Source organism: Taudactylus pleione, unplaced genomic scaffold, assembly GCF_031769625.1.
Source record: "Taudactylus pleione unplaced genomic scaffold, aTauple2 ptg000556l, whole genome shotgun sequence".
NCBI classification, from domain to species: domain Eukaryota; kingdom Metazoa; phylum Chordata; class Amphibia; order Anura; family Myobatrachidae; genus Taudactylus; species Taudactylus pleione.
Genome location: NW_028284958.1, coordinates 26,995,552 through 27,021,239, shown reverse-complemented (window position 1 = coordinate 27,021,239; position 25,688 = coordinate 26,995,552). Strand labels below are relative to the sequence as shown.

Here is a 25,688-nt window from a genome sequence, read left to right as displayed (position 1 = left end):
GTATTCTGAATTTTTGCGCATTAGAAGAATCACTAATGATGATGATATAGCTTTAGAAGAAATACACAAAATGAAAACTAAATATCTCGGAAGGGGTTATAACCCCAAGGAGTTAGATAAAGCTATACAGAAAGTAATGTCGAAAACCAAAGATGATCTTAAAATAGCTAAGGCCAAGGATGATAAATTGTCCGGGACGATGCTTTTCATTAATGAATTCAATACATCTAGTAAAATCATTGATAAAACAGCCAAACGTCTTTGGCCTTTAATTAATTCTGACCCTTCAATTACTTCCCTGAAAAATTCCAAATTAATGATGGGGTATAAACGTGGCAAGAATCTGAAGGAGTGGATTGTACATAATGACATCGGAAAGATGAAAGGAGGTGCACAAGGACAAAAGTTTTTACAGAAGAAACCTGGATGCTATAGATGTATTGGCTGTACTACGTGCAGCTGCTTGGAGACAGGCCAATCCTTTTGCCATCCGCGTTCGGGCAAGAAATTTCCCATTAAACACATTTTGACCTGTACCAGTCGGTTCGTGGTTTATCTCATCAGGTGCCCCTGTGGGTTGGCCTACGTTGGGAAAACAACATGTACTTTTTGTGAGAGAATGGCGCAACACAGGTCGGCAATTTGTCAGACGTTGGAGGGCAAAGTTATTGACCAACCGGTTGCTCGTCACTTTGCCCAGTTGAGACATCCGCTTGCCACACTGAAGTATAAGATAATAGACCATGTCCCTCAGAATACAAGAGAAGGCGATCGTGATAGAAGATTGCTACAGTGTGAAACCTTCTGGATTCATAAGCTAGAGACGGTGGCCCCATTGGGCCTGAACGAAAATATTTCTTTCTCCAGCTTTTTATAGTATCAAAATATTGTGTTTTCAGTGCTTAAAATTGATGCCGAACGGGTTGTTTTCTATCCATGTTTCTGTTGGGATGTTGGGATACACGGGGCCCTAATGTTATAGATTATACCACTGCAGCTGTCATTTAATCTATTTATATCATGATTATGATTGTAGTTTATGATAGATATAATTGCTTATTTGTCTTGGCTGTATTTCTAATGGATGATCTTGATCATATGTATAATTATGATGTCTTTATGCTAGTATTCTCTGGGATGATCTATTGATACCCTGATATATCTCTCTCTTTTTTCCTTTTTTCTTTGTTTGCATTTTTTTCTCTTTTTTGTTTTAAGTGTTATAGTTTTTATTTGTTGCATCTCATTCTCCAGGCACTCTGTGGAGGTTTATTGATTTTTGCCTCCGTGGATTGATATTAGTAATTAATGTAATTTGTTTACTATTGATGTTGAGGACTTGCCCTTGGTAGGCGATGATGCTCATTTTAAGATGTGGTGTTCATGTTTTAATCGGCTGGCCCATGTTCCCACAGCCGCCCGTGTGTCTGTGTTCCTCCACTGCTATGCGTCGCCTAGGAGACGGAAAGCGGGTGATGTCATCCAGCCGCGATGGTGACGCGGCAGTCTTCCTGTCCCGTGGTGATGATGGAGGCGGGGAGTGCACGGACGCACGTGGAAGGTCGTGGAGAGCGGGCTGACTTGTCTATAAAGGTATGTTGTGTTTGTATATGTTGTATGTTCTTGATAAAAGTCCGGAAGGACTGAAACGTTGGACTTAGACCCAGTGTCTTTGACTCTTCCTTTACAAAACCCACGAGTGCCGCCTTACCAGGATTGTTTTCATTAAGGTCACGTGAGTGGCCCCAGGAGGGCACTGGGGTATCTATTGTTTATTATCACATTGTGGAGTGCCGGCATCATCAATTTATATATATATATATATATATATATATTGTCTCCCTATTTCTACAGGCTTGTAAATTGAACTACCCCCAGTGTAAGTGTAATAACTTTATGTTTTCCTCATTATGGGGATCTGGCCATGATCCATATGGGCTGTCTTCATTCTTATGTGGGAAGATATGAAAGATCTATCATCCCAGTAAATTAAAGGTGGGGTGTAGGTATCAGTTGTTAAAATGCGTAATGCAGTATAGATAGCCCAATTTGAATATATGTAAATTATGTTACCCATAATGCATTTTGTTTGTTTTTGATTCAATGTCTATAAGCTTTTCCTGTGTTTTTTTGCATAAATAAATTTATATATATTGGTTTGCATTGGAGTAAGTTCTATAAAAGATATATATTACAAAGAGAAATAAAAATTATACTCTCCCTATTTCTTCACATGTGTGAATTAAACTACTCCCAGTGTGTGTGTTTTTTTTTTTTTAGTAGAAGCAGTCATTGGAGGGGGGCGCCAGTCCCTTAGTTTGCCAGGGGCACTCGGACCGCTAGATACACCCCTGTCTCAAGGTTTCCCTGTAATAATGCAAACCAGTCCAGGCTGTACAGCACTGAGCCTAGCTAAGGATTTGGGAAGGGGGGATGTGGAGTGCTTTTTATTTATTTATTCATTTTTTTCAGAGTCCCTCTGGCGTGTGCCCCAGGGGAAGCTTAGGAGGGATCCAATTGGTTCCCTCTCAAGGGGCATCGCAAAAATAATCCGATAGGCTTTTATTGGGTAACCAGGTCCAAACTCCAGAACATATCGTATTCCGGAGTTTGGTACATATGAAAAATGCGGGAAACCCCCCAAAACTGCATTTTAAGGGGATTTACGGCATTTTTTACCTTAGTACATCCCACATAGGATCCACTCTTTGCCAGTGCTTGCTGTCTAGAGTAAAAGTTCTCTTGCGCAATGAGAACAACAATATAAAACTAGAAACCCATTGTAAAAAATACTTGCCCCAGCCCTTTGGCTCATTACCATAATATTACTCCACAAAGTGACATTCATTTCTGCATTGCTCCACAAAATGAGGTGTGACAGTGCATTTTTATGCTCTGAATGCCTTACAGTAACTCAAACCAACTCTTCCACACCATATAATTGGTGCCATCTTACTATGGAAAGCTATTCACCCTGGCAGAAATATAGGTGCACTTGAACAAATTGAGGTGGATGTAAAGTCCAAAGCTGCATGTTTGCTGTGGAACTGCTGCTTAGCTCTGCCTATATGACTTCTCGTGTCTAGTCACATTTAGCAAGCATTGTCGAAGGGCATGCAGTCAGGAGGTCAACAGTGACGTTGTTACCTGTCACTATGTCGACCTCCCTATCCTGGCACTGGGATCACAACATGGCTGAATACTATTTTTTGGGAGCATATCCTCAAGTATCAATAACATCTGCATTAAAATAATTAGTAATACTTAAGATAATAAACAAGAAATTAGAATGGCGCTATCGATAAGCTGCTGGTTCAAGGAGGGTGTCAGTCCCCTAATAAATGGATTCAATAGAGTAAATGAGCGAACCTGTGCTATATTCCTGTGGAATATAGCGCAGGTTAACTCAATTACTCTATTTAGTAATACTGTTTGTCTTACATAAAATTAATGTATTTACTTTTACAAACAAAAGCGATATATAAAATACAAAAGATAGAAAGTGAAAAGAAATATGTGTACTAAAATGGCTGCTCCTTGTCCTCAGCAAAATGTCTCCTGTAAACAGATAGTTGTAGCTATGTGGTGTTTTAGTTTGTATATAATAATAACAATTCAAAACTTACAGGTATATGATACTCTGTTATTATACAGAGTTAGAGGCCTATGTATCAAGCTGGTTTTTAACATAAAATTATGTAGTAACTGCAAATTCTGCATAATGTTATGTTTTGTACCTATGGCATACTTGCCTACTTTTAAAAAAGCGTTTTAGGGAGTTTGTGAAAGCAACACCTATGAGCGTGGCGGTAAAGTGGGCGTGTACTGCTACATATGAGAGGCATGTTATAAACCTGACTTACATCCAAATGTAAACGAGCCCCAATGCAGTTAGTAGGATCTACCTGTTGACAGGGCTGCCAAGAGAAATCTTGGGCCCCGGTACAGCAACTTCCCAGGGGCCCCCTGGAAGGGGTGTGGCCACAGCATGTTAGAGGCAGGGCTGCACAGCTTAGGGGGGGTGTCTAGCAGTTTTATTGAAACCAGTGAGTGCCGGACATATATATATATATATATATATATATATATATATATATATATATATATTATGCAAAATGCACTTGATGGACATTCAGTCACAGACAGTGACTCTGAGACTCACACACAGCACAGCAGAGACAGTCAGTGGCGCCAGAGCCGTAGCTAGACTTTTTGGTGCCCTGTGCCAGAAAGAGCATTGGTGCCCCCCTCATTTTTTGAAGGGACATAAGGCACCCAATATAGGGGAATGGCCTCATGGGGAAGGGCCTGGAAAGAGATAGGGGAGGCCAAGAGGTGCTGGGGATGAAATAAGAGGAAGCTACAAGTGAGAATGATAATAAACATAAATTTGACAGGCCCAAACAGCGCCCCCTGATATGTGGTGCCCTATGCGATGGCACCAGACGCACTACCCTAGCTACGGCCCTGAGTGGCGCGCTCAGGCTCTTCCCTTCAATGCAGTGCAGCCACTCTCACCACTAGTCACCAGTCACCCTTGTCTGCTCAGTGCTGCCTGCACCACACACAAACAACATGGATGCCCGCGCCGCACCCACGGTCACCTCTTCTGTCTGCATAGTGTGGAATCCTTCAGGCCCCGCCCACCATTGCCGTACGGAGCCGCGCTGCCTTCTGGTGATGAGAGCCTCGCGAGATGATGACACGAGTGCTTTAGATCTGCAGCGGCGTGGCTGCAGCCTGTAAGTAGTGACGCTGTCTGTCTACAATTGACACACAGACAGTGTGCGATCATGCAATAACAGAGACCCAACCCCCCCTCCCCGGTGCCCGCTGCCAGCAATGGTTTGAGAAGTGGCTAATAAAAAGAAAAAAGAGTTGAAAAAAAACCCTGCAGTGTGCTTCCAGCGGCCCGGGCCCCCTGCCATGCCCCGGGTAATCTGTACCCGCTCCCCCCCTCCCTCAGCGCCCCTGCCTGTTGATGAAAACACACTGATACTTCTCAGAAAATGCATGTAGCCATAGGTATCATCAGGGGCGTATCTATAATGGATGGGGCCCCGCACCGCACACCTGCACCCATAGTATTATTTACCTCTCCGAAGTCCCACGTCGGAGCGGGGGTCCGGCGCTGTAAAAACAACTGGAAAATGGCTGCCGTGGCCATTTTCCCAGTGACCTGCACATATTCTATAGACTCTGGCGCACTCTAGTGCTCAGAGTCTGTAACTCTGGCGCTGGCCACGCACAGCTCAGTGCGCTGACAGCCGTCGGACAGAGAGGAGGGGGCCCCCTTGAATGTATATATATATTTTTGTATATAACAGCTACATAATGGGGGTAAGGTGCATTCAGGGAGATTGCTAGACTCTTCAGGGAGTCAGGGAGATTGCTACTATTTCAGGGAGTCTCCCTGACAATCATGGAGGGTTGGCAAGTATGACCTAGCCTATGTACTAATAGCACAATACAGGATATTTCACAGAAATTTCCAGCAAAGTGCTAATTATTGCTGCAGATCACAGTCCCCATGATTATAAATGGGGACTATGATCTGACCCCTATGGACCAAACTCCAAAAAGCGAAGCTTTTCAGAGTTTGGTCTCGGTAGTTTACACCATCAGATGGTGTAAACTACTGTAAGCCTATGGAGGTTCCAGGAGCAGGAGAGAGAGATGTTTCGATCTCTCTGCTCCAGGCGCCGGCCAGCTCTGAAGGCTGACACTGTGCGCAGTGATCAGCTTGTGGTCTATTAATCTATTTAGACCACAGAGCTGATCAAAGGGACCTGATCCCGGCTCTGCTCTGCCTGTTCATATCCTATATCCTCTTTATCAGAGCTGTGATCCTACTACGCTTAGGGGTCCATTTATCTTCCGCGAAAACACCTGTTTTCGGGGTTAACCGCAAATATTAAGTTTCCACCAGATGTATCACAGAGGAACAACAGCGGATATCTCCGATACCTGCTGCGTTCCCTCCATTCCCTCCGGCAGCCGCATCCCCCATAACTTTCTATGGGGGATGCGATGATGCTATATGTACCAATTTCTGGAATGCAAAGCATTCCAGAGATTGGCCCCTGCAGTTACCGCCATCTGAAGATGGCTGTAGCCCATTGTAGCCTATCGGCTACACAACTTTTCCCAATGGCTGAAAAGCTGCATACAGCATTTCATACAAGTGGGGTGTTATAAATGTAAACATGCCAGTTGCCGGCATGTTGGAAGTTATACAAAACACATAGGTCAAATGCTCTTAGTAGCATTTCAGCACTGTTGGGATCCCGGCACCGGCTTTGTGAGGTCAACATAGTAACTGGTGACATCATCACTGTTGTCCTCCCATACTCATCCCATGTCAAAGGGTTTGACCTCAAAATTGCATCGGGCTTTGCACTCACTATTAGTGTCGCTTTAAATTTTGATATTAGAACTGCCACTTTGTAAATATACCCCATAGTGTAGCAAGCAGTTGGTGGCATTTATGATGTCTACAGCTGCATAATTTATTATCCCAGCAATGATAACCAATTACACATCTAGGGGCCATGAACACAGCAGGAAATGCTTTAGGTTTTTTATAGCTGAACTGTGTTTCCTTTGAAGGCAAAGAAGCTAAATTAAATTATTGATGTTACATATGTCAAGAAAGGTCATGCAATTATTCTAGTAAAAATAAAATTGTCTCACAAATATTTAATCGCTTACCTTTTCTTTACTGAGGATTCAGTTCTTCTATTGTTTGTACAAACTATCCAACAAAATATCTGCAATAATGGCGGTGTCACTACATGTTTCACGTTATATATTTTATAGTAAATGTATTTATGCCAAAATAGCTTTAAATATTGCTATAGTAATCATGTTCTTCTGACATTTCTACTCGCACAAACCATTCCTTGTTAAACACATCAATTCTCTGCCTCAACTCTCATCTTGCATGCAGTGTAATTGTTCTACGCTTCAACCACAAAAACATAACAACTTCACAAGATTGGAAATCATGGAAGATTAATATGACTATTAATAGCAAGTGAAAACTACAATTTGCAATGTAACTGAATAGATATGCTTATAAAGGGGAAATATGAGAAAATTATCTCTGCATACACACCGAAAGAAATAGTTCCCTCCTATGTGTTAGCTCTGCGAATAAAGTAAATATTACAAGCATTTAAACTTAATATCCCCTAATTGAAAGTATGATTTGCAGATTATTCTGATTTATTCTGAACTTTTCTAGCTCTACAGTACTGCTGTAAAATAAGCATATAATACATAAGCATTTTTAATAAATAGCTATGAAAAACATTGTTATGTTTGCAGCTCCCAGCATTATACCTGAGAAGGTCAGGACAGAGGGCGTGGCCACATATGGGGCTCGATCCAAACAGGTGCGAAGGGAGCGAGTTCCTGTTGCAATGGCGTACAATTCGCCCTCTTCGTCGGCCGATCTCACCCCGGACTAAAGGTGCATACACACTAGACGATATGCTCCCTGAGCGATATCGTCTAGTGTGTCCCCGGCAGGCTGTGCTCAATGTCGTTCATGAGCGATATCGTTCAGCGCCGGGCTCTCTCACCCATTCCCTGACATGCAGCAACCTGACGAGGTCGTCAGGTTGGCCTGCATGTCAGCGCGATGAACGATGATGACGAACGACCCGCGGGAACGCGCGTCGTCGTCATCGTTCATCTTTTTTGTGTTAAAAATGGACGATAAAGTGGACGACTGAACGATAACGATATCGTTCAGTCGTCCACTTTAATCGCCCAGTGTGTACGCACCATCACACAGTTTAAAAGTCCGCGCGTCAGGCGATACCATAAGTGCGGCATACAGCCTCACTCGCGCCTCTAGTAATTCTCTCATAATTAGATGGAGCCCATGAAGTGTCATGTCTGAGTCATGCAGGGTGGAGACCACAATCATGTGCTTAGCATTGCACCTTATCACCCTTTTATGATCCTTTAACCACAGAATAGCAATGAATGGATAACACACACTTCTGCCACGGAGGTCCTCTGCACCTGTTCACCACTGCTCTGCTATACACCAGTAGTGCTTTACAGAGCAGTAGTGAACAGACCTACCTCCCTTTCTGCCTGGAAATTAAGAAATGCAGTCCTGATCATGAGGGGTAAGAGCCTTAATATCAGGATTCTCCCACTGACATTGATGGGAATGTCCAGAGCAGGGGTAGTTTAATAGAGAGGAGGTGGCCCTTCTGCAGTCTCCATACTGGCCTCCCTCTCTCACCAAATAGACTTTGATGATTTCTCTACGGCGCATACTGCTGGTGCTATTTCCCCAATGATTTCTGCAGCATCTGTGGAATGGTAAATATAGGCAATAGGGACCCATGTGTACTGCATAGCCAACACCCAGCCGTTATAGATGCGCCCATGGTTGTGAGGTAGACTTCTGTTACTCCCTGACATCACAAGTCATCAAAGATAATAATATCTTTAACTACGGTGGACATTTTAGTACATACTGTGGGCCTCATTTATCAACGAGTTTTATCATTCACGAGTGATAAAACTTGTTGCGTATGATAAATGGTGCTGCAGCCAATCAGCTCCCAGCTGTCATCTATTTGAAAAATGACAGTTGGGAGCTGATTGACTGGAGCACCATTTATCACACACAGGGAGTTTTATAACTCATTATGGGCTCTATTTACTACAATCCGCATATTGAATGCGGATTGTAGTGTGATATTACCGAGTGAATTCGCATTGCGAATTCAGGCAATATCACAGGGATTTACTATAAATCCCTTGCAGGGACAGAGCTTGCGATAAAGCTCTGTCCCTGCGGATCCCATCTGCACTCTAGTCGCGGTATTTTCGGAAAAAATACCGCGACTAAGAGCCCTCGCATGCGCCGACCGACCACCGCTACTACCCCCCCACCGATGCTAAGCCCCGCCCCCGGCGCTAAGCCCCGCCCCCCGCGACCCCCCCCCCTCCCTTCATTACACTTACCTGCATCCTCCTGGCCTCCGGTGATCTTCTCCGGGCTTCCCGATCAGGTGATCTCCCATACTGCACTGGGGCCCGATCACCTGATGACCGGGCCCCAGTGTACTATGGGAGACCAGCTGACCGGAGAGAAGCCATCACCGGAGGCCCGATCACCGGTCCCTGGATTCAGGTAAGTGAAAAAAAAAAATGTTTAATTTTTTTTTTTCTTTTTTTTACAGTAATCAGCTTGCGGTCTGCTTAGACCACACAGCTGATTACTGGTACCGGCTCCCACCTCTGCTCTCCCCGTTAGAGCAGAGTGGGAGCCCGGTGACCGGGGGAGAGCCTGGATAACGCCACCTCCAGGTGGCGTTATTATCACAGGGCTTCCCCCGGTATTTTTTTACAATTTATTTTTAGTAACTTAGGTCGGATCACATTTCCCATTACAATTATGGGAAATGCGATCTGCTTTACTAAAAATAAGTGATACTGGGGGTTGGAGTAGAATTTTACTAATTCTACTCCAATTGCCCTATAGTAACTACAGGTGAAACTAAAATAATGTGAAAAGGGTGTGAAAACACCCTTTTTCACTTTATTTTAGTAAAAATAATGTTAATAAATAGAGCCCTATGGGAGAGATGTACTAAGCTCTGAAAAGTGATAAACTGGAGAGTGATAAACCACCAGCCACTCAGCTCCCAACTGTCGTGTTACAGGCTGTGTTGAAAAATGACAGTTGGGAACTGATTGGCTGGTGGTTTATCACTCTCCAGTTTATCACTTTTCAGAGCTTAGTACATCTGGCCCTTTGAGTGATAAAACTCATTGATAAATGAGGCCCACTGTACTTCATCAATTCCAAAGATAATGCAGCCCCCTACTGTGAAATATAAGGATTACAGATGCTATCTCATAGGACCATGACTTGTATAGAAGCATCTGTGAGGCCTGCACCACTCGTACGTTAATATGGTCATATAATGGCATTATATTCTACAGCAGACATACTGTTCCCAGGCATAGAACTACTGGCGGTGCAGGCGGAGCCTAGCACTGTTGCCCGTAGTGATAAAGGGGCCTGCAGCCAGTTACATTGAGTCCTGCGTAAACACAAATAAATAATTATGAAATGGGGCATGGATTAGCCCAAGGCTACCAACCCAAACATGATTGTAATAATATAACCCATCACTTGACTAAATTGGTTACTTTCTGCCAAACTGGCTGACAATTGTACTGTGTAGGAGCTCAAAAATAATAGTTATATATGATAAAAAGCTAAACAATTGATTAAGTAAATTGGATAAAATAGGTCAGTTAGAAGATGCTTGGGATCATCATTTACAGTAAATGGAAAGTGGTGTGGGGGAGGACTTGCACAAGGATTATACTGAAATAAAAGAAATTATAGACCTGTTGAGGTGCCTTTCATCCTGAACCATCTCATTTTCCTTGGCTCATCATACCCAAGATAAGATATTGTGTCTGCACAATATCATAAACAGTAGAGCTTAGAGGTGAAATATCCATATGGTGTGTCTTTACTCTGATGGTTCATGGTAATGCATGCAGAAAAAAGGTGATAAGCTTTTAAGTGAAAGGATGTGTTCAATTAACTGCCCAATGACTCGTGTGTGCTATTCTTGTAATGTCAAAATGCTTCTGCTTATATATATTTTTTTTATTAAATTCAGACACTGATAAATTAAAGTCTTAACAAAAAGTAACAGCTAAAACAAAAGAAGGCATTGGCCACTGTCCAGTTATAGCTCTAGAGGATGCCCACTGCTATAGCCATTACATCATCTTCTTGGCACCAGCTGCAGACCCACAAACATAGTGGTGCCCTCACTGATACCATGCAGAGGATATCAATCACTTTCTTGTGCAAGTTGTGAATTATTCCCATAAGATGCAGGCTGAGCATGTACGAAGCAGTGAGAAAGAAAGGTGGCACATAAAAAAGCAAGTGAAATATTGGCACTCCTATCAAATATCACTCCCACACTTGTTTTCGTATGTTTATCACAGTTCAACATGTTTCTAAGCCACATAAGGATAAGTTAAGACTTGCCAAGTTTTGCAGTAAAAAAGGTAATGGTTTAACTTGCGATGAGATGTGACCTCTATGAGGATTGTTATGGTTCTAGTTTCAACATATGAAAACAAAATGCAGTGATATCAGGGGGAGACGTGTTTTCACACTGCGCCTGTTCGGGAACTGGACATATGCAGCTATGGGTAATACAGAGGTGAACGCAACTCAGTGGTATCTCCACTTGCAGCCAAAGGGGTGTGATTGGGTGGTTACCGGGCATTTGCACATAGTCTAAATTTAGAGAGGGCGCATCGTTGGATATATGCGGAAATACACCAGGTTTCAGGTTGGATCTTTTGAGGATAAGACTGGTGCAGATGGGCACTGGTAATGATGATGACTATAAAACCAAGCATATGAATCGGGGTGCTCCAGTCACAGAAGTATGTACAATGCTGCATACAGGCAATTCTGTGCATTTAATTCCATGCATGCAATGCGACAACAATTATGTGTGACTTTCTTTCAACTTTGCGTCAACCCCTATAGGTTTCAATTATGTTCTTTTGGGACATATTCAACTAAAGTGCCTTACATCAACAGTTGTACAATCCACATTCCATGTGCCCCTACCACCGTGGTTTTTTAGTGCACAATACAATAACAAGCTATTACTGCCTGGAGGAAAAACATTAAGAAAATATATATAGGTACTGTGAGTCTTTGCCAACTTTCTGTCATAGACCTTTGTGGTATATAAAGCCATTTTGTTGAAGTCTTCAGTAATATATTCTTTAATAGATTTTTCAGATCAGATGCATTGAGAATAATGCCCACTGGGAATGAATGTCCCTTGACAGAGGTATTAAAAGATAAGGGTTTATGATAAGAGAATGATAGTTATACTCCATTCCAATATCACCCTCATGCTTTAAGGGTTTGTGCCAAGTTCAGTGCAAGAGTCGTTAATCTGCCTTAAATCAATAATGCAGTTTTGATATTGATATACTTTTGTATAATGAAACGAAGTTCAACACAAAAGGATTTCCTACGCGTTTGGTCCTTTGAAGGGTTGTGATGACGAGAGTTGAGCGCCACACTTATGAATCGCAATCTAAATTGGCTGTTTAAAATTCTTCCTGCACATCGCCCTTGAAAGGATTTCTATCTAGTGATGGATCCAAGGATCGCTGCATAATCAGATTTTAATAAAACATGCAAGATGAACAGCAAGCAATTAACCTTATCCTGCATGTGTGTGCGCAGACATGTTGCTATTCTGCATGGAGACTGTGATTGAACATGACAAACTATATTGCATTCATTTAATTGCCTTGTATTTTTGTACAAGATTCTTGCTGTTTTTCTGACCTGTAATGACTGTTGGACAATGTTTGCTGGAAAGACTCTTTAGTGCACCAGCGTTCAATGGAGTTGGCTTTCTTTACTTTAAATAGTTTATCTTAAACATTATTTACAGATGGAGAGGAAAAAAAAATCCAGAGATTGCAAACATGGTGTATTAGAAAACTGTTGGTTCTGATTTTTGGTGAAGCATATTACTACTGCAAACCACACTTCCTTCTAGTGTTCTACAGATGTCCTTCACCACGGACCCTGATGTTATCAGTTACTATCCACGTGGACATAGAGTGGGAATAGTAACCTGTGGCGAGCGAAGCGAGCTACTGTGCCCGAAGTGTGGCGAACAAGTGAGCCCACGAAGGTGCAAATTTCTACTACTGGTGGCTAGGTGAGTCAGTTGAGACAAAATAACAGCGCTGTCAGGGCATGTAACCGCAATTCCTCCCCTCACTAACGTCACGTCCGGTTCCTTAAGCTGAACGGGAAATAGGATCAACCATTCTACAAAGGCCACAAGATACTTTTAAATAAACTTCTCAAACATTGTACAGAAAGTAGGAATGTTGGCTCCTTTAAAATTCAGTGTTTTTCATTATGTTATTGCTTTACCTGGATGCATGTCACTCTCCTTGTGCTTTCGTAACATCCCTCTTTAGATGTGAGAGGCAATTAGATGTGCATAATATTAGCAACATGTATTTCCATCATCATTAGGCTTCCCAATCAACACCCAAACTACAGCATTCATATAATGTGTCTCTGCAAAAGGAAGTCTTGTGTTTTGGTATAGATAAATACTGCTCTGTATTAATAAAGAAGAAATATAAATTTTTGTATTGTTCTCCCATTCCAAATCGTGTGAGTTTTACTAGTGCAAGATAAATGCACTATATTCTGTGCTAATCTGCACTTGTTCATCCACACGCATTACCATACCATTGCAATTTCGAACCCTGGGAAGTCCCCCCGCTGACCCCCTTCTCCATGATGTTAAGTACCCTGCAAAAAGGAGGCAGGTTGGCACCTCTCATGGCACCCCACAAGGTGGACACAGGTACCACATACGGGGGATCCATGTCTTCTCCTCAGCCTTGTGCCCTTGGCATGGGCGCCGAGAGGGGGGGGCGGGTACAGTTTACCCGGGCCCGGGCTTGCCAGAGGGGCCCGGCGTCGCTCCCCCCCTCCCTCGCAGCAGCTCAGCACACAGCAGCCGGGGAAGTCTCCTATGGCTGTGGGGGGAGAGATCACGCTGATCGCGCCCCCCCTTGCTTAGCGCCGGGCTGGGGGGCTTACATCGCCCCCCTCCCCAGTGCAAAGGTAATTTGTTCTTTCTTTTTTCTGGTTCTGACTAGACCGGTGCTGGTTGTGCTTAAGTACGGGGGTCCCCTACGTCGTTTGTCCCCTGTATTTAAGCACACCCAGCACTGGGTCACTAATGCCCGGGGCTGGTTGCTCTTTTGGGGGAGGGGGCACACCATTTTTTCTTTTTCTCACACTTTATTTTTTATACCACGGCAGCACAGACGGGTCTCACGGACCTGTCAGTGCTGCATCAATGACACAGATGCAAGTAGCACGGATCTCCTGGTCCATGTGTGCATCTGTGTAATTGAAATACACAGCAGCACAGACGGGTCTCACTGACCCGTCCGAGGTCTGTGTCAATCACACAGATGCACGTAGCACGGATCTCCTGGGTCCGTGCTACATGCAAATGGGCACCGTAACGCTGATTGGCTTCCTCCTAGATGGGCCACATGTTTGTGCCGCCCACTTGTGTCACTTAATATAGTCATCCAGCTACCTCGGTGCAACCTTTTGGCTTAGAAACAATATTGTGAGGTGTTCAGAATAGACTGCAAATTAGTGGAAATTAATGTTATTGAGGTTAATAATACTGTAGAAACAAAAACAGGCCCATTTTATGTGATTTTAGCTGTTTTTATGATTTTTTTAAGAAAAAATCCAGATCCAAAACCAAAACCTGAAAACAAAACATGGAGGTGAGGTTTTGGCAAAACCAATCCAGATCCAAAGCCAGGGGAGATCCAGATCCAAAACCAAAACAAGGGGGTCGGCGCACATCTCTACTCTCAACCATTCCCTATTTAAACCTGTACCTGGAGTCAGTACATCGTCTGAGCAACTTAATTCCTTCCAGGATAGTTCTAGGCTCCAGGTCTCAGTACTCCTGTTTCCTGTGTTCCATGTGAACTACAATTTATTTCTCCGTGGACTGTACTATTTGCCACCTTGCTACCGCTACGGCCTCCAGGTGCCTCTATTTCATATGTTATCTCAAGTGGACTACGTTACCTTCACTCCAGCCACCATACTTCATACAGCTCCATCCAAATGTTGTTGCTATACCTGTCTCCGACATCCACAGAGCCGGTGTTGCCATCCGCGACTTACTACAACCTGCCTCTGTCTTTCACCTCCAGGCCTCCATCACTGTGGAGCTTGCCTAGCATCCGTGTCATCCAACTGCTGTACTATTGGGACATTGTGTGTAAGCCTTATTCAGTACCCTGTTGATACACTCAGTTCTCCGCAGGTCTGTCTCAGGTTAGCGGTTACATTATTGTACTGACAAATTATTGGTTTCCCTATTCTGTGTATTGTTGTCTGGGGCTGGGGGTGAGGAAGGTGTGCAGGTTCCAGGGCTGTGGTCAGTGTGTACAGTAGAATACAGTATTAACACTGGGGTGATCTCCAGATCTGTATTTCTTATCCTGATCCCTCAGTGCCTGCGTTCCTAACTGGGTTCCAATTCCAGGCTTCAAAGTAGTGCCAGAGTAATTGCTGTAAGACTCCGATTCCTGCCCTGAGTTCCGAGTTCCACTCTGCCAGTATGTTGCCTGTGTTCCAGGGTGGTCACCTTGGTCCCTGCTGGCTTTTCTGGTCAATGGACTAAGGGCCACCCAGAGGGCCGGGGGTTGATTCTCCTCAGTTCCAGGTCTGTATCCCTGAATAACTCCGACTTATAGTTTCATTCCTGTCACTAGTCTCACCTGCACTTCAATTCGACCCAAGGGTCCTGGGCCAGTTCTACAGAATTCTAAACCCGTGACAGCTATGTGATGTACTGCAGTCACTGTGTGACACAGGGCCTTATCTATCAACAAGTTTTATTATTCACAATGAGTGATAAAACTCGTTGCGCATGATAAATGGTGCTCCAGCCAATCAGCTCCCAACTGTCATCTATTTGAAAAATGACAGTTGGGAGGTGATTGGCTGGAGCACCATTTATCATACGCAACGAGTTTTATCACTCGTTCTAAATGATAAGACTCATTGATAAATTAGACCTTCAGAGCTAAATTTACTAAGAATCGTGTCTGGTCGAGATTGCAATCTTGGGTATATTTGACCATTTTTTACAACTCACAAATTTACTAAAGGCAAACACGGGTGAGAAATCATGAAACTCACTGCAAAACTCGGGTGAGAACACAAATATAAAAAAATACATCCGCCAAACTCTCAAGTACTTTTCATAGTCAGGGATACAACTCTGGAATTTACCAAGAATCGTGATTATAATCATGGGTGTAATTTTAGCAAACTCGGCTCTAAATAGAAATTTTAAATAGACTACCTCCTGAGCTGCGAGTTTGGCAGGAACATACACAGATCAATGTGATATGTATATGTATCTGCCTTTAATTTCTCTCTAAATTGTTAATTTAAAAAAAAAATGACGTAGGGTTCCGGAACCAGTCCTGGTTCTAAAAAAAAATGGTCTGCCGGAACGGCAGATGCAACTCCAGGAGGTAGGTGAGTATTGGATTTTTTTTTTATTTTTTTTTTACAGGTAAACCGTGGGAATTTAATGGGAGAAGGGGACCGAACATCTGGCAGTAGGTAAATGTGTGTGAGTGTGTTTGGTATGTAATAAACTTATACTTTCTATGGTGTGTGTGTCATGTTGTTAATGTACTATTTTTTTTACAGTGGGGGTACGGGTGCCGGCCACCTGCTGGCGCTTGTAGTTTCACAAGTGCCAAAGGGCATGCACGCTTGCACCTGTAGTTCCACTGTAAAAAACAATAGTATAATTCTATTTTTGACAAATATAGAATTTTGGGAAAATATTACCCCCGCACCCACCGGCCAGGGGTGCAGGGAAAAGCCCTGGGATTCAGTGTAAGCCTGGGGTGCTCATGAGTTGGGGGACCCCTTTATTGGGGGGGGTCCTCACCTCCCCTTAGATACCCGGCTTAGGCTGACTAGCTTGGGGTGTTAATGCTTTGACCGGGATGACCCGGTGAAAGGGTCCCCTAGCTGTGGCATTACACCCCCTGGCTAGGTTGAGTCCGGTGCTGGTTTTAAAAATAGAGGGAACCCCACGCCATTTTTTCATCTATTTTTAAAACCAGGACTGGCTCCGAGAGACCAGTGCTGGTTCATAAAATATGGGGGAACCCTACATATTCCCACACCCCCGTAATTTTAGAACTAGGACTGGTCAGAAGGCTGGGGCTGGTTATGCTTTTGGGAGGGGGACCCTACATATTTTTTTTTTTAACATTAACACTTTATTTTTTAACCGCACACAAGCAGCCTGCACGTATCTCATTGATATATACAGGCTGCATGTTCGGGTGAGTTTGCCTGCAGTCATACTCAGGAAACTCGGGGATAATCTCGATCACATACACCATCGAAAAACTCGATTCAGCAAATCGCTATTCTTGGTAAATTTGTGAGTTCCAGCTGGCAAAAGTCAACAAGTTTCAGCAATGCGGTGAGAGTTTAAACTCGGACCAGACACGGTTCTTAGTAAATTTACTCCTCAGTCTCAAATGTTCTTCCACACAATGGAACTATGGGATCTCATCAGGAGTGTATTAAGAGAGGAGGAGGCCTGTGTCCAGTCTCTGTCCAGGCCCCTTCCTCTCTAGTCATCCATGCTGTGCCAGAGTCTACTGCGCATGCGCAGGTCTCCAGCAAAATGGTGCCTGTGCTATGTTCACAGTGATATTTCTACTTTGCTTGCACAAATCGACAGGAAAATGGCTGCTGTGCCATTTTCTTGGTGATTTTTGCAGTGCTGCCACTGCCGACATGGGGAGATGTAAGTACCATGGGGCACATGTGCACTGCCGACACTGACAAGTAATTATAGGTCATGTATTAATTATACCACAGAGAATGCTCACTACTCTGTTTTTATGACACGTGTGTTATTGTAATGTGTTATGCATACTTGCCAACTCTCCCTCATTGTCAGGGAGACTCCCTGAAATAGCAGCAATCTCCATGTCTCCCTGAAGAGTATACCAATCTCCCTCATTTCACCTTACCCCCATTATGACACTGTTATATAAAAGAAAAAACAGAGCTATATACATTCAAATGGGATCATTAGTACAATTTCCCTGCATTGGTTATAAGGCACAATGACCCCTATGGCTACATGTATTTTCTGAGAAGTATCAGTGTGTTTTCATCAATCGGTAGATCTTACTAACTGCTTTGGGGCTCATTTACATGTGGATGTAAATCAATTTTATGACACGCCTCTCAGATGTAGCAGTACACGCCCACTTTACCACCGCACTCATGGGTGTGGCTTTCACAATCTCCCTGAAATGTTTTTTCAAAAGTAGGCAAGTATGGTGTTATGTTTAACACCACATAATACTAGATTCAGGTGCAGAGCATAGTATTGTGGGGCTCTGTAGCAATAGCTGGGGGAGGGCTCTGCGATGCTGACTCTGAACAAACTGTGACCAGCGCATGCTTATGGTCCACTGTAATTTTCTGTGAACTTTAGCACATTAAAATACAAAGTTAAGATTACTGCCCAGAGAGGTGACCACTGTCTATAGTGCTGGAGTCACTTCATCATTTTACTGTTTGTTTGTTTTTGACTGGTGCCTATGCCATTTGTATTTGGTGTTTGTACCTCTCAGTGAAAACAAGTCATCTTTATAGAGAATTTGGGCCTGATTCAGAGATTTTCGCAATGCCGATATTTACGGCGTTTGAGCGTTTGTTTGCCATTGCGCATGTGCAAAAACCACACTGCACCCATGCAGCAATTGATTTGTGATTACACTCACCCAGAGGATTCACTCACAAAGGGGTCTATTTACTAAGCCTTGGATGGAGATAAAGTACCAGCCAACCAGCTCCTAACTGTCATTTTTCTAACACGGCCTGTGACATGGCAGTTAGGAGCCGATTGGCTGGTACCTTAGCTCCGTAAACTTTATCTTCCATTCAAGGCTTAGTAAATAGGCCCCTATGTGTGTTTTTGGGGAGGTAACGGGGAGGTGGTTACAAAAACGCAGGAGTGTCTGACCGTTGAAATGCCGTTTCATGGGCGTGCATAAATTGGCCATTGCCATCTCCTTCACAGCATGAGAGCTCTCAGCATCACAGGAGAGACACAGTATTTGAGGCAGGTCAAACTTCACTCAGAAACTGCGCGGCTGCCCGAACTGCGTCAATGTTCCTGATGTATATATACACTGTTGCACGACATCGGACAGATATGAGAAGGCAGCAGTGGGCGTCCCTCTGCTTTGGGAAGACATTAGTATATTTTCGCAATTGCGCTCCGTGAGAGATTGCAGCTGCGATTGCATTAGCCTAAATCGTTGAATCAGGCCCTTTATTATTGCTGGTAATGAAACAATATGGAATACCTATATCAATAATTTCCCTTTGTCACTGTATGACATTAGGATGCATAATTCCTCAGCTAGAGTCACCATTTGGATTAGTATTTTGTGTTTATTTAAATCCCCTTATTTAAAATCTCTGCATTGTAAAATTCCATAGCATAAATTTCTGGAATAACTCCAACATCATCAGCTTGGCTTTGCAGTGTAATCTTGCAGTAACAATGTATCGCAAGAATGAGCCAAGCTAAATGAGAGGAATCAGCCATACTCAGCCATAAACATATAAAAGGATTTGCATAAAATAGAAAATGAGTGAGTTTCCTATCTAGGGAAACACATGTTTTGTTTCTGTAAATCTGTTGGAATTATTTTGCTTCTAAATGAACTTCAGCCTTAGAGGGGATCTGGTGGGACACTTTCCTATCCCTCACCTTGTAATTGCCATTTGAAGAGAATTATGAGTCAACACTTTCTGATCCCAACAGACACTGGAGAGATGTAAATGGATCATATACTGTACATGACCCCTGGCTGAACAAGACAGGACGTCGACTGTACACTATTAACCAAAGACTGAAGGTTGTTTGTACTGTATATTAAGATCTAGACTGAATGTCTCTAGACAACACAATTGTGTAATATTTACAATATTGGAGTTGTTTTTTGATTAGCTACCAACCATGCATTTCAACCGACCCCAACTCCCAAAATTGTATCAGACACAGCCCTGGATTAGATGCCTGTTATATAGACTAATCACCATTTTACAACTGAAAAAGGGGAGAAACTAAGCGCTACACCTATGTTTATAGTGTTGTGTGTGTGTATATGAGAATCTGTGGTACTATATGATCTGCGTGTGTGATGAAACAACGCAATAACTGGAGTGTTACTTGCCTAGATGTTAGCGTCTTAGTGCTTTTCTGAAATAGCGTGCAGTGATAAGTGAGCAGGCCTTCAGCTGATGCGGCTGCTTGCTTATGGAAAGCTGGGGGTACAGTGTATGACCACTGATGTGTTTAAGACTCAAGGATCGAGGTTTGGAGAACATTATCCTATAATGTTCAAAAGGTATGTGAATAGGAAGGGGTGGGGGTTGGGATGGCAATTGGGTAATCTTTTGTCTTAATCTTGATTATCCATGAATGAAGGAAAAGTTCCAGAATCAAAGATGAAAACAAAGTCCAACAATAAATGTCCCAATTATAAAATTCAAATAGAAAAATGAAAAATAAAGATGATGATAAGTCCAATTGCAACCCCAGTGAATTGCATTTAGACTTTCATAATAATTTTTATTTTTAATTTTTCTCTTTTACTTTGGAACATTGATTGTTGGTCTTTGTTTCTGGACTATGAACATTAAGACTAAATATTACCCATTCCCATCCCTAGCCCTTCTGTCTGTCTATTACTGCATATGACCATATCAGCTCATGTACACGGATTGTGATATTTGTGCACAGGCAGCCAACCTTGGAGCATAAACTACATGCAGAACTTCTTGGGGGTCACATCACCTATGATGATTTGTAGGTTATCAAGTTAATTACAACCACACTTAATTTAATTCATACTCTTAACCCTTCCTGACAGTCATACTGACTCCTGCACCTTCCTGACAGGCTGTTCTTACTGACATCAAAGCCTTCCTATGAGGCTGCCCTTACTGATTCCTACCCCTACTTGAAAGGCAGCCCTTACTGACTCCTACCTCTTCCTGACAGGCTGATGTTACTGACTCCTACCTCTTCCTGACAGGCTGATGTTACTGACTCATACACCTTTCTGGCAAGCTGCTGTTACTGACTCGTACACCATAGTGACAGGCTGATGTTACTGACTCATACTCCTTCCTGAAAGGCGGATGTTACTGACTCATACACCATAGTGACAGGCTGATGTTACTGACTCGTACACCATAGTGACAGGCTGATGTTACTGACTCATACCCCTTCCTGACAGGCTGTTACTGACTCATACACCTTTCTGGCAAGCTGCTGTTACTGACTTGTACACCTTACTAATGCAAACCCCTTCCTGACAGGCTGATGTTACTGTCATACCCCTTCCTGACAGGCTGATGGTACTGACTCATACCCCTTTCTGACTGGCTGTTACTGATTCGTACACTTCCTTACAGGCTGTTGTTACTGATTCATACACCTTACTGACAGGCTGATATTACTGACTCATACACCTGCCTGACAGGCTGATATTACTGACTCAAACCCTTTCCTGATAGGCTGTTACTGACTTATACACTTCTTGACAGGCTGCTGTTACTGACTTGTACACCTTACTGACAGGCTGATGTTGCTGACTCAAACCCCTTCCTGACAGGCTGATGTTACTGACTCATACACCTTTCTGACTGGCTGTTACTGATTCGTACACTTCCTTACAGGCTGTTGTTACTGATTCCTACACCTTACTGACAGGCTGATATTACTGACTCATACACCTGCCTGACAGGCTGATGTTACTGACTCAAACCCTTTCCTGATAGGCTGTTACTGACTTATACACTTCTTGACAGGCTGCTGTTACTGACTTGTACACCTTACTGACAGGCTGATGTTGCTGACTCAAACCCCTTCCTGACAGGCTGATGTTACTGACTCATGCACCTTCTTGACAGGCTGCTGTTACTGACTCAAACCCCTTCCTGATAGGCTGATGTTACTGACTCATACACCTTCCCGACAGGCTGCTATTACTGACTCATACAATTTACTGACAGGCTGATGAAACAGTTTCATACCCCTTCCTGACATGCTGTTACGGACTTATACACCTTCCTGACAGATGTGCCCGTAACCCTGGATGGGTGGTGTCTGGAAATCCAACTGGCATGGCCCTTTCTGCTGCACGGACCCAGGAGGGAGCAAAGCGAGGCGGCAAGGCTCCTGCACTGCAGCAAGGAACCATTCTCTGCTCTGGCTGCAGGATTACTCAGTTATGAGTGCAGGTTCTTTAACCCCAGTTTGCCTGCATGGCCCCTTTGCTCTGGGCATGGACAAATTGGGGAGACCTGCTGGTCCCGATTTGCAGCAGTGAGGAGAAGGGGCTCTTGCCACATAATACTGCCACTGATGTGACAGGGGAGCTGAGTGAGATGGAGAGTGGGGCAGAGGGGTGGGGGCAACAGAAAATTGTGCAGCAGCTGCAGTCTGTTGTTGTTTTTTACTGGCAGCTAGAACACTTGCAGAACTTTATTAACTGGGAAATGTAGAGCAAGAACAGCATCCCAATCCTGAGCAAAGAGCTGGTATGTGCTGTCCACACCATTCTGGGTCACTCACAACCATTGTAAAAATAATATTGTATTAAAAACTTGCTAATGGCTGCTAATGTTCCTGACTGATTAATATTACAAAATGTACAAAAGAGGAATTACAAGGGGGTCACCTGCAATCAGAAATATATGATTTGTAATTACTGTTCTTACTTGATCACATACAGTGATGGACTGGGGCGTGAAGGGCACACAAGGGAATGCAGTGATAGGGGCCCAAGCTTATGGGGTGTGGTCAGCCACCAGAGGGGGTGTAGCCAGCCACCATAGAGGAACTTGGCCAACCATTAGGGAAGACACATTGATTGGCAGGAGGGTTAATCTGGGTGTAGTTTCCATAGAAACAATTCAAGCACCCAAGTGCATCCATTATCTTCCTCCACCCATTGAGGAGGAGAGGGGCCCTCAGGCAGTGGGACACACTGGGAATTTCCCCTGTACACCTGTGGACCAGTCCAACCCTGATCACGTACCATATCACACCAGCTCAGCAGACCTGCCTGCACATGCTAGAGCTGCTACCCATCCATGTTCACGGGATGTGTCCAGAGGAATGGTAATCCCAGATCAGCAGTGTTCAGAAATCTGACTGGCTGCAGTGTAAGATTTTTGGAATAAAAGCTGCGTGAGGAGACTTGTGGCATGTATGGGCTCTGATGGCATATAAAGGGTTGTGTGGGGTAATGATGGCATATAAAGGGGCATTTGGGAGCTTTGATTTCATATAAGGTACATGTGGAATTGATGGCATGTGGGAGCCTGAAATCTGAGAAATTGGTTGTAACCTTACTTCTGTTTTGACCACACCCTAGGTCACGTTGACTGTCACACACCCTGCCTTGGAAAATGAAAAGGTGGTAACCCGACTTTCATGTAAGTGCAAGAAAAGTAGCATAGAGGCAGTCAGCCTACCAGTTAAAGCAGTAATACACAATGGTTAGCCCCCAGCCCCCCAAAAAACCAGCCGAGTGATAAAGTTCCTGTAGATGGTAGTACCACATACTTATTTTGAAAGGTGAGCATTTTTATACCAACCCATAAATTGATGAACATATATTGTTTAAATACATCACATTAATTAATACAGAATATATTTAGCAAGAACAAAGGTTATTTTGACAGGTCATGATATAGAAAATAATCCAGTTCTGGAATATAATACTGTTTTACAGTGTGGAGACAATGTAAGGCCCTAGGGGCACAGGCATTTTTTAATAATCCAATTCTTCTCCATTCCATTTTGTTGATTGTTAAAGGGAGAAGAAACAGACAATTTCATAGAGATCATTGATTTCTGTGGAGAGATACTGATGCAATGCACATGCCTGACTTACCAAAGCCATTGAAGCATGGACAGATGTCCTTTTTTTACATGTCTGTGTATGTACTGCACCAGTGTCTTTCTATAGAAATCAATGGTCTCTATGTAAGTATCTGCTAAACTTTGTTTACCTGTCAAAAACTGGCACCCAATAGAAGCAGTGTACTGTAATTCTTTCCTCATTCAGAGCAGCCATGACAGGTCGTCTAATTTAGCTTTTTGTGAGTTCCCTAGAACCCAGACACCATACTGTACACTTTGTTACATCTATTTTAGCCATAACATACTTTTTATGATAGAATTTCTCTCCTCTAACTCTCTATTGTTTTGACATGTTTGCTGAGATCTTTGGGGTCAATCCAATTAGGTGCGATGAGTGCGATATGCCGTTGCAACATCGTTCAAACGCCGGTAACGGCACCGCATCTCGCACCCTTCACTACCCGACCCGAGCCTGGATTCGCATCATTTTACTTGGAGCCCTATGAGGTTGCGAGCAATATTTGGCGAATCTGGGCTGCTCTAAAGTGCGGCCACTGCCACGATGACTCGCATACGCGAGATCATCGCACCTAATAGGATTGACCCCCTAACTACAGGATAATGCCAGGCTTATTGTAGGCCTACCAAGATACAATACAAACACCATATATATTCACTGGGCAGGGGGATTTGAAGTAATATAATTGCTAAGGTACAAATATACACAGCTATAATGTCACCATATCCTCATCTGGTATACTGTATATACACTTGGAATAAATACAATTTAAAACAAGTCATAAACCAATCATAAGAGCACACAGCTGTATAACAGTATACAGAGGCATAAGCAAATGAAAAGCTATGTACATGTTATAAATAAAATAAGAAACATGGATCAACATCAACCAGTCCCTTGGCTGATGACAAAAAATGTCACATGAGACTTTAATAGCTCCAGAACAATTAGCCTAAAGCTGGGGCTACTCTTAATTACTTCTGACAAGAGGTGTTTAAATTAGCCCCTTGCTGGCTTGACAATCTAAACAAAGCCAAAGCAGCTAGAAAGTCCACGTCCACCTTGGAACTAAATCATGTTTGCATTTACCAAGTTGAACTGATATTAATGAGCTAGTGATTTAAGATTTCAACCATAACCTATGTCCACATATACAGAAACATTAAGCACGTTAGATGATATGGAGATATATATACTGTCAACAGTCATCTATATACTACAATGTATTTTTGGAACAATGTGGCCATAATATCCAACCAACCTACAATTACATGCATAACTCAATTCAACTGTATGTACACATACATGCACCATGTGTTCCTTCAGTATCCTCAAGTCTAGTTTAAATGTTGCAAACGATCTAAAGAGAAAATAACTGTTAATGAATAGGCCCCCCCAAGTGTTTTCCCTTGCTGATCCATTGAGCTTAGCTCACCCCCTCCAGGAAATTTATACCAGACCCCCCCCCCACAGGCCTCCTTCCACTACTTACCTGTAGCTCAGTGCTGGAGGCAGACTGCAAACTAGCAGATTGTTGTTATATTCAAGATTTGTTTCTCCTTGTTGACAGGTGATACTAAATGTATGTTTTATAAGTGTGTTGTGTAAAACTAGGTCTGTATAGTGTGCAGTATGCCAATATTCTAGTGCAGATATCTATATAACGCAGATGGTGTATGTGTTGCACCTGTCGTGTTGATGGGTCCTTGCACAGTATTGGTAATGTACAGCTCACTGGTGTGTTATTGTAACTCTGCTCAGTTTGACTGTGTCATATTTGCAATGTGTGCGTTAATGTGCTCTTTCCTGCAGAGAGATGTGTATGTGGTGTTGTAGGTAAACAGTGATTTGTGTGTATGTCAGTGACAATAGCAGTCAGTCAGCTTTATGCAGATGACTGTTGAAATGTGTGTGATGTTGTCTGCCTTTATTTGCTTATGTTTCTATAAAATCACAGTGCATGTTACCGACATAGGTGTCAGGAGACGCTTGCAGTGTACAGTATGTGTGTGATCAGCAGATACAGTGCATGTGTAATTAAATGA

The 25,688-nt window shown here is 43.1% G+C and overlaps 1 protein-coding gene across 2 annotated transcripts in view; it reads right to left on the bottom strand.

The window, feature by feature from the left end:
* The window catches only part of MINAR1 (membrane integral NOTCH2 associated receptor 1), an 88,894-nt gene extending 63,554 nt beyond the window's left edge, over positions 1-25,340 (bottom strand). For both annotated transcript variants that reach the window (XM_088452831.1, XM_088452832.1), the window contains exon 1: positions 25,136-25,340. The gene's annotated coding sequence lies outside the window, so the exon portion shown is untranslated. The remainder of the gene's footprint in view (positions 1-25,135) is intronic.
* Positions 25,341-25,688: the final 348 nt, after the last annotated feature.